The following is an 8,560-nucleotide window of genomic DNA, read 5'->3' as shown; positions in this document are numbered from 1 at the left end:
TGTGTATGTATGTATGTATGTGATATATATATATATATATATATATATATATATAAACAATTTTTTTATTATTATTATATATATTTTTTTATTTAATTGCACATTGTGAATGTGGAAATGTGTTTCTTGGTATAGATTGAAAACTTAATAAAACTTTAAATTGAAAAATAATAATTAAGAAATACCTTGAATGAGAAGGTGTGCAAACCTTTGACTGCAGTAGAGTATACCTGGCACACCTGCACATTGATCTTTGTACTTCTGTATATAGCTCCATTCTTGTATATTTTATTTATCTTGTGTTACAACTACACCAGTTGTTTTTAAGAGATGATATATAACCTTTCATTTGAATATATATATTTGAAGTCGGAAGATTACATACACTTAGTTGGAGCCACTAAAAGTCATTTTTCAACACACACACACACACACACACATACAGTGGCTTGCAGAAGTATTCACCCCCGCTTGGCATTCTTCTTGCTTTGTTGCCTCCACAACCTGGAATTAAAATGGATTTTTGGGGGTTTGTATCATTTGATTTACACAACATGCCTACCACTTTGAAGATGCAATTTTTTTGTATTGTGAAACAAACTAAGAAATAAGACAAAAAAACAGAACTTGAGCGTGCATAATCTATTCACCCCCCAAAGTCAATACTTTGTAGAGCTTTCACCTTTTTGCAGCAATTACAGCTGCAAGTCTCTTGGTGATTGACTCTATAAGCTTGGTAACATTTAGCCACTGGGATTTTGGCCCGCTCTCAATAAAACAGCTCCAGCCTCCTTCTGGGTTGGGATGGGTTCCGCTTGGTGTACAGCAATCTTTAAGTCAGTACCATCGGATTCTCAATGGATTGAGGTTGGCTTCATGACTAGGGCCATTCCAAAACATGTAAATGTTTCCTTAAAACCACCTCGGAGATGTTGCTTCTTTTAGCAGTATGCTTAGCGCCATTGTCCTGCTGGAAGGTGAACTCCGCCCCAGTCTCAAATCTCTTGAAGACGAAACCGGTTTCCAAGAATTTCCTGTATTTTTAGGCCGTCCATCATTCCTTCAATTCCTCTTGGACCAGTTTCAAGTCCCTGCCGATGGAAAAAATATCCCCACGGCATGATGCTGCCACCATCATGCTTCACTGTGGGGATGTGGTGTTCTCGGGGTGATGAGGTTGAAAGCTTTGCCCAGGACATAGCTGCTTCCTTGGGATGCCCAAAAGCTCAATTTTAGCCTCATCTGACCAGAGAGTACCTTCTTCCATATGGGGAACAGTGTCTCCCACATGGTTTTTGGTGAACACCAAACGTGTTTGCTTTTTTTATTTAAGCAATGGCTTTTTTTTGGCCACTTCTTCCGGTGGCAAAGCCCAGCTCTGTGGAGTGTACGGCTTAAAGTGGTCATATGGGCAGATACTCCAATCTCCGCTGTGGGAGCTTTGCAGCACCTTCAGGGTTATCTTTGGTCTTTTGTTGCCTCTCTGATTAAATGCCCTCCTTGCCTAGTCTGTGAGTTTTTGTGGGCGGCCTCTCTTGGCAGGTTTGTTGTGGTGCCATATTCTTTCCATTTTAAAATAATGGATTTAATGGTGCCTCTCTGTGGGCTGTTCCAAAGTTTCTGATTTTTTTTTATAACTCCTAACCTCTGATCTGTATTTTGTCTTATTTAGGGCTTTATATGCGTGGGGTGAATACATATGCACGCACTCCAGTTATTTTTTTTCTTGTGTATGTCCATTACATGACAAATCCAAATAAAATTAAATTTAAACTACAGGTTGTAATGCAAACAAAATAGAAAAACGCTATGGGACTGTGTGTGAATGTATATGTAACACGAGAAAATCACGTTTTCAACTGCACTGCCGCTTTAACACATTATAATAACCAAATGTAGCCCTTAATAGGCTGAATTGGAGAGAAGGCATGCCAATCTATAGGACCGTTGCATGACCCTAACGCATTTAAGAACTATACAAATGTCCTGGCCTGTAGAAATTCTGTTCTGGACAGTAGAGTTTTTGACAATTTGGGCCAGTGAAAACAAAGTTGGTGTTGTACCCTGCTGATGCACACTGTTTTATGTGACTCCAGCAGAGAGCTCCGGAGCTGACGGGAACAGCGATAGATCTGAAGACTGCTACCACTCTGATGGAGACTCACCCTGAGCAAGAATACAGGGAGGAGCCAGGGAGTGAGAAGGGAGAGCAAGGACTATCAAGTGCTCCGGGGCCTGTCTCTTCACGTCACAGAGGGAGATGTAAGTTCTTCTTTCTCTGCTGTAGACCCACCACCTGTCTGTCTGTGTGGTTTGGTTGGCTGCCATTTTCTTTCAAAGAAGAGGGGGGCAAAATGTTTTGGCTAATTTCTGCGAAGAGTAGGTTATATAAAGTGACAACTAAAGGCAGCACATTAGTAACTATGTATAATGTCAAGTGAAACATGTTCCAGGAACTTAGCTACGTGATTTAATGTCTGTCCTTCTGCCTTACAGATCCGGAATGCCTGGACCAGCTGGAGGGACCCCAGCCAATAGATGTCCGTCTAATGAAAAAGAGGACAGGTGAGACCCAGCGCGGCCTACGCTAGTCCCTCTTTTCTCCCACACTATATTTGATTACAGGGCCAATCTGCTTCAATTGACTTCAGTTTGCCACAGCAACATAAAAATCTGAAATCGTTAAGAATGAATACGCCGAAATGCTAAGAAACACCATTTTATATTCTGTTAAGAATGTGGAGCGAAAAGGTAAGTAAGAAAGGGCATCAGCCAGCCAAGCTGTGCTCAAATGAGAGAAAAACATCACAGAGGCACACTGTATGTATGGTCCAGTGTCATCCTGCATTATTTCTTGCTGTGCAAAACCCAGTGCGAAGGAAGGCCCACTGTTTGCCTACAAAGCACTGAGCCCTGAAGCAGTTTGTGACAGTTTGAAATGTTGTGCCCATGGAACCCTGACTAACACTCCTCCCGGGCTCCTATATTTGAATGCTGTTCTGGGTATAAGCCGAGTTTCATAGGGAGTTTTATCACTTGACAAGATGCTACCCGGCGGATGGAGACCAATCAGGGTTTCTTCACAATCGCCAAGTCTAGTTTTTTTTTTTTTTACCTTGGGGCTCTGAAAAAGACAACTAAATGGCAACCAAAGTGATATGAATAAGAACTGAGGTTTTGGAGCCAAACTTGGATTTATGTTGAGAATACAATATTGAATCTGAATATGGTATCCAGAAAGACTGCATGGTTTTACAGGTTTATTTAGCCTTTCACTGATCCCACTCAGACCCCCATATTTTCAGGGTGTAAGACTTAAGATTTTAAGACTTCTAATGTAAAGAGAAATTTAGCCATGTAGCCTAATTTAACGGAAACTTAACTTAAAAATACTTGATTTTCAAACCAAACTTGAGATGATAGTACCTTCCAATCTGGTTTTGTAAGAGTTTTCTGATTTAAAAAGAAATGGCTGAAGCTGCCAACGGGGGACAAATAGTGCATTTTAACTCTTTATAGCCCATTGGCCCCCACATTTTTTCTTTTGAGTTCATTGATTTATGCTGTGCTTTTTAGCAACTAAATGTTCATCCAATGTCTGTTGTGGGAAGCTTATCCCTAATTCTAGGAAAGCTGACTGCAAAAATATCAGCCCATGTTAATATTATACACTGTCTATGCTCTGTCTGGATGCTCGGGTCCCAAACACCTTAAGAATCCTCTGTACACAAGCTCAAGACACACATCCTTCCGTCTGTCTTCGACACAAACGCCAACCGGGGGTCCCATTCCCCTTCCCTGCCTGCCAGCACTGCTTGGTTTTTACTTGCAGCTAGAGTGAGATCTGTGCCAGCCAGGAAGCTTGAAATGACCACCATTTCCAACCCCCTCTTGCAGAAATCTGCTGTCTATCCAAGGCAAGAGTGTGGGCTATGCACTACCAGCATCCCCCAGCACAAGTTTGAAGGAGACTGGCTCTGTAACACTGTAAGTTTCTGCTGTGGCTTAGGTCTACATGTCCAACTCTCACTGCCCACACCTATATTTATCTTCCACCCTCATCTGAAATGCTTTAGTGACAACGCTAGGCCCTCAATTAAAGTAGTTACTTCAACAGCCCAGAATGAGCTCCTGCCAAATGAGTTTGAGCACCTGTCAGGGTGTAGGGATCCCTGATTTCATTAGTTGCCAGGGTGAAGCGTTTGGCCCAGGTAAGTACCGTATGCTGCACCGCTGTTAGTTTGCTCTTCATCTGAGGCAGCCGTGTCCTGGACAAAAGTAGCTGTATTATCAATAAAATTATGTAAGACCGGTTGCTTGCGAGTGCGGCCTGTACAATTTCCGGAGGAGGCAAGTGCTTCAGGTGTGGAGCAGCTAAAGCTGGCAAGTAGTTCCTGAACCAGGAAGCCACTGCCTGCACCCATCTGGATGGCCTGAGACAATGTTCAGGGCAAGGGGCTACGCACAGGAGCAGTACAGAATACTGATATATCTATACGTTAGAAATGCCAACCCCTACTTCTCACGTCTGTCATCATGGCCCCATAAACACTGACCAATCATATTCCTTAGTATTGTGAGCAAATCAGATTTAGCTGAAAACGTGCGTGAGAATTGACGTGCGTGAATAGCGAGGATGTCAAATCCCTGTGGAGCAGAAACATTTTTTCTAACTCATGGTCCTGGACTCTGTCGTGGGTACTGAGGGTGAGGCGACGCTAATGCCCTGCGTCTCATTCTGTCTGCCTCTCAACAGAGTGTGAGACCAACAACACCACTGGAGTCACAGAGATCCAGCAGTGTGGAGACTACTACGGCGACAGTGAGTACTTCTCTCCACAGACACACACCCATGATGTCCTGTCAGATGTTATTGGGAGGGGGTTTGTGGAGAGCCAGTGAGGAATTTATACTGTGTGTGCATGCGCTTGTCCTCTCCAGCAATCATCCTGAGGAACATAGCCCCTCTGACCACGGTGGAGGGCATCCTGACAGCCCTGGCCCCCTCACCGCCAAACTGTCACCCAGCAACATCCGTCTCATCAAGGACAAACAGACGGGCCAGAACAGAGGCTTCACAGCTTTGTACAGCTCTCCCTCTCCCTCTGGTACGCCAGCCTTTAAGCAGATGTCTCCACATATACATATGATATGGTCTTTGATTTTGAGTTTCTCTACAGAACATCCTCTAACTCATTGATGTCCCTTTTGATTGTGAATGGCCATATTGCTTGACTGGTGCTTCTCCTCTTTGGCTTGTTTTAGTGGAATCTGTAAAATTTTCTAAGTGCTTTGTTTTTTTTCTGCATCACAGGAGGCGTCTCAGCTCCTAACCATCCTACGCTGACTACAGCCTCCTCCTCAAGCTGGATGGGAAGACCATCGGTGTGGACTCGAGTGCCAAGAGTGCCAGGAAGTGAGTGTCCTGTCACAGAGATGTCAGTGGTTTTCAGTGAATTATGTCCTCAGAGGACATTGAGATGTCAGCGTCTCCCTAATCTCTACTCTCCTCTCGTAGTGGGGATCTCCCTCCCAGACGGTAACTGATCAGTGCCTTCTCTGTGGCCAGCACAGCCATCGCTGCCGCCCAGTGGTCCTCCAGCCAGGTAACACACACACTCTCACATTCAGCTGTGATGTTTTGTTTTGCCACACACACACACTAGAAGCAGTGTATTCCTTCCTAGCCTCAGCAGGTTGCTGAAGGACATCTGTCAGAGTACAGCTACCTAGAGGAGGGTCAACGCTCCGTACACACAGGTATGGTTATCTAGTCTGAAACCCTGGGATGTATTGCAGATGCTCCAGTGTATGACGTGTGAGCTGACTGTTCCTTTCTGTGTTGCTAGGACTACCAAGCCTACTACCAGCAGGCAGCAGGAGACCCTTCCCAGGGGAACGGAATACTGGGAGGTATGAGGCAACATACAGTCTGCAATTCATTCCGTGTCGATGCCTTTAATAGCGTTCTGATTTGAGGAGGATCAGCTGCTGTCTGTTTCCAAAAGAGGTGTTGCAATAGCATAATGAAGCCTGGGTGTCTTCTATTCACAGCGGCTCCAGGTGTCCCAGCGGCTCTAGGAGTGGTGATCTCACAGGGTGCAAGGGTCTACCAACCCAACCCCCATAATCTGTCACACTGCCACACAAGTACGTCCTATGTATTTCACATATGAGCCTGTCACTTTACACACACGAGCCTTATTTACTGCACTACTCACAGTATGCTCGCTACAAAGATTCCCATACCAGATTGTGCTTTGCAGGTGCTGCAATTGGCCCAGCAAACGGAAGCCAAACAGACCGGAATTCACTCAGCAGCTGCAACCATGAAGCGCCGGTTTCCACAGCAACAGCCCCAGCTGACACTTTCGACTGGCCACACACAGGTAAGAGCCTCACTCACCTGTCTGACTGACGACATTGCAGGTTCCAGTGCAGAATGGAAAACAATAGAAACTTAGTGGAATGCTTTCAGATTTAAAATGTTCTACTCTGTTCAAGCCAAGTGTTTGACTCTTTTAATATTCCATACTCTGTCTTCATCTACAGCTGTACCTGTAAACACCTCCACCTGTTCACCAGTAAGACGTCCTCTCAGCTCTACTTCGACCCTCAGACCGTCCTCTACTACGACCCAAATACCCATGTTAGTACCCACACACCAGTCAGTGTCTTCTGTTGCTGTTCTGAATTGTTCCACAATGCTGTCGGAGTTGTGAAGACGTGGTCTGTGGATGTATGTGTTTTGACAGTTGTAGTTTCTCCTCTCCTCCAGTACTACAACTCCCAGACACAGTCAGTACCCATCTACTGGGACACAGTGAGAAGCAGACGTACATCCCTGCCTCAGCCGCCGACCAAACTGAGCAGATCAAGTACGCAGCAGCAGCTAGCAACGAGGCTAAGGAATCCAAGGAGAGGAAACAAGACAAGCTCAAGAGCAAGACAGCTCAGCAGGTAGGCAGAGGAGACGGAGATCACCTCGGATATCAAGACAGTATAACTTTAGATTTGCGAATAATTGTGTGTAGTTTGTTCAAGTTTCAACTGTTTGTCCCAGAGAGGGCAATTGGTTTTGCAGCAGAGGAGAGCACACGTGACTTAACACACATCATACCCACATGGATTACAGTGATCCAGCTGAATACTGTGGTTGGTGTGTCTGACTGAGTTGTTCTGCTGGCCTTTCAGATTGCTAAGGACATGGAGCGATGGGCGAAGAGTCTGAACAAGCAGAAGGAGAACTTTAAGACCAGCTTCCAGCCCGTCAGCCAGGAGGAGAGGAAGGAGGCAGCGGCCGCTGACGTAGGCTTCCACACTATCGAGAAGAAGGTAGCCATTTTAAGTCTATCCATGATAGCTTGAATCCTTTAGAAAACCCATCCAGGAAAACTTTAAGATTGACTTGACGGGCAGATTGTGATGTAAGGACTGAATAGTGTTATGGTGTGACTTTGCAGCAGGCTGGAAGCTTGGAAATGCTGATGTCAGAAGCTGTTCAGTGCCCTGAGGAGAAGGCCCCAACCAACTCAGCGAAGGTGAAGATACTGATAGTAGACTCAAATGTATGAGCTGTAATTTTAGAGGACATCTTCCAGTCTGGGGAAGGTAGCAACTTACCATCTGGTTGTGTCCTCTCTCAGGTGGTCTGGTGGCAGCCTACAGTGGAGACAGTGACCCAGAGGAGGGGGGTGCAGCAGAGCCGGAGCGTAGTGGTGGTGAGCAGGACCAGCTGACAGACTGGAAGAAGATGGCCTGCCTGCTGTGTAGGAGACAGTTCCCCAATAAGGACGGCCTGGTGCGCCACCAGCAGCTCTCAGACCTCCACAAGGTACTTATCACAGACTCCAAGGAAGGACTCCACGATAGTCCACTCACTCAACTGTTATGAAAATCTAATATGGGAAAGGAAGAGCTTGATACAGTATGTGTGAATAAAGTGGAAAGGTCTTTAACTTATTTTTCTTCTTATCCCAGCAAAACCTGGAGGTCCACCGCAGATCTAAGCTGAGTGAGGCTGAGCTGGAGGAGCAGGAGAGGAGAGAGACAGAGGTAACGGCTCAGACATAGAGACTACGCTGGTCTAACTGTTTTAGTTGGGGTTCAGTTAATAGAAACCCTGTTATTAGGTTTGTTTCTACATTCTCTCTCTCTCTCTCTCTCTCTCTCGCGCTCTCTCGCTCTCTCGCTCTATGAACAGATGAAGTACAGGGACCGGGCTGCAGAGAGGGAGAGAGAAATACGCATCCCTGAACCCCTAGCACCCAAGAAGAAGAATTTCACCGCACAGCCGGCACCAGTCATGTAAGTGCTAGTGTTAAGCCGTTGCTCATACTTGTTAAGCCTTGTTCACATTGGCAGTTTAAAGTGACTCAAATCCATTGTTATTTTGCATATCTTATTCGAATCTGTTCTTTTCCTGCAGTCTGAACAGCCAAAAGTACATATTCCAAGCCATATTTCAAACCACCTTCATAGGTGGTTTGAAATCAGATACAAATCTGATTCCTGGCCATGTGACTTGTCTGAACGGTCAGATCTGATTTATTTGCCCTCA

The 8,560-nt window shown here is 45.3% G+C and overlaps 1 pseudogene; it reads left to right on the top strand.

The window, feature by feature from the left end:
* The first annotated feature begins 2,736 nt into the window (after positions 1-2,736).
* Positions 2,737-8,307, top strand: LOC123491038 (annotated as a pseudogene).
* Positions 8,308-8,560: the final 253 nt, after the last annotated feature.

The sequence above is a fragment of the Coregonus clupeaformis genome, unplaced genomic scaffold (genome assembly GCF_020615455.1).
Source record: "Coregonus clupeaformis isolate EN_2021a unplaced genomic scaffold, ASM2061545v1 scaf6748, whole genome shotgun sequence".
NCBI classification, from domain to species: domain Eukaryota; kingdom Metazoa; phylum Chordata; class Actinopteri; order Salmoniformes; family Salmonidae; genus Coregonus; species Coregonus clupeaformis.
This window is presented reverse-complemented; position numbering and strand designations above follow the sequence as displayed.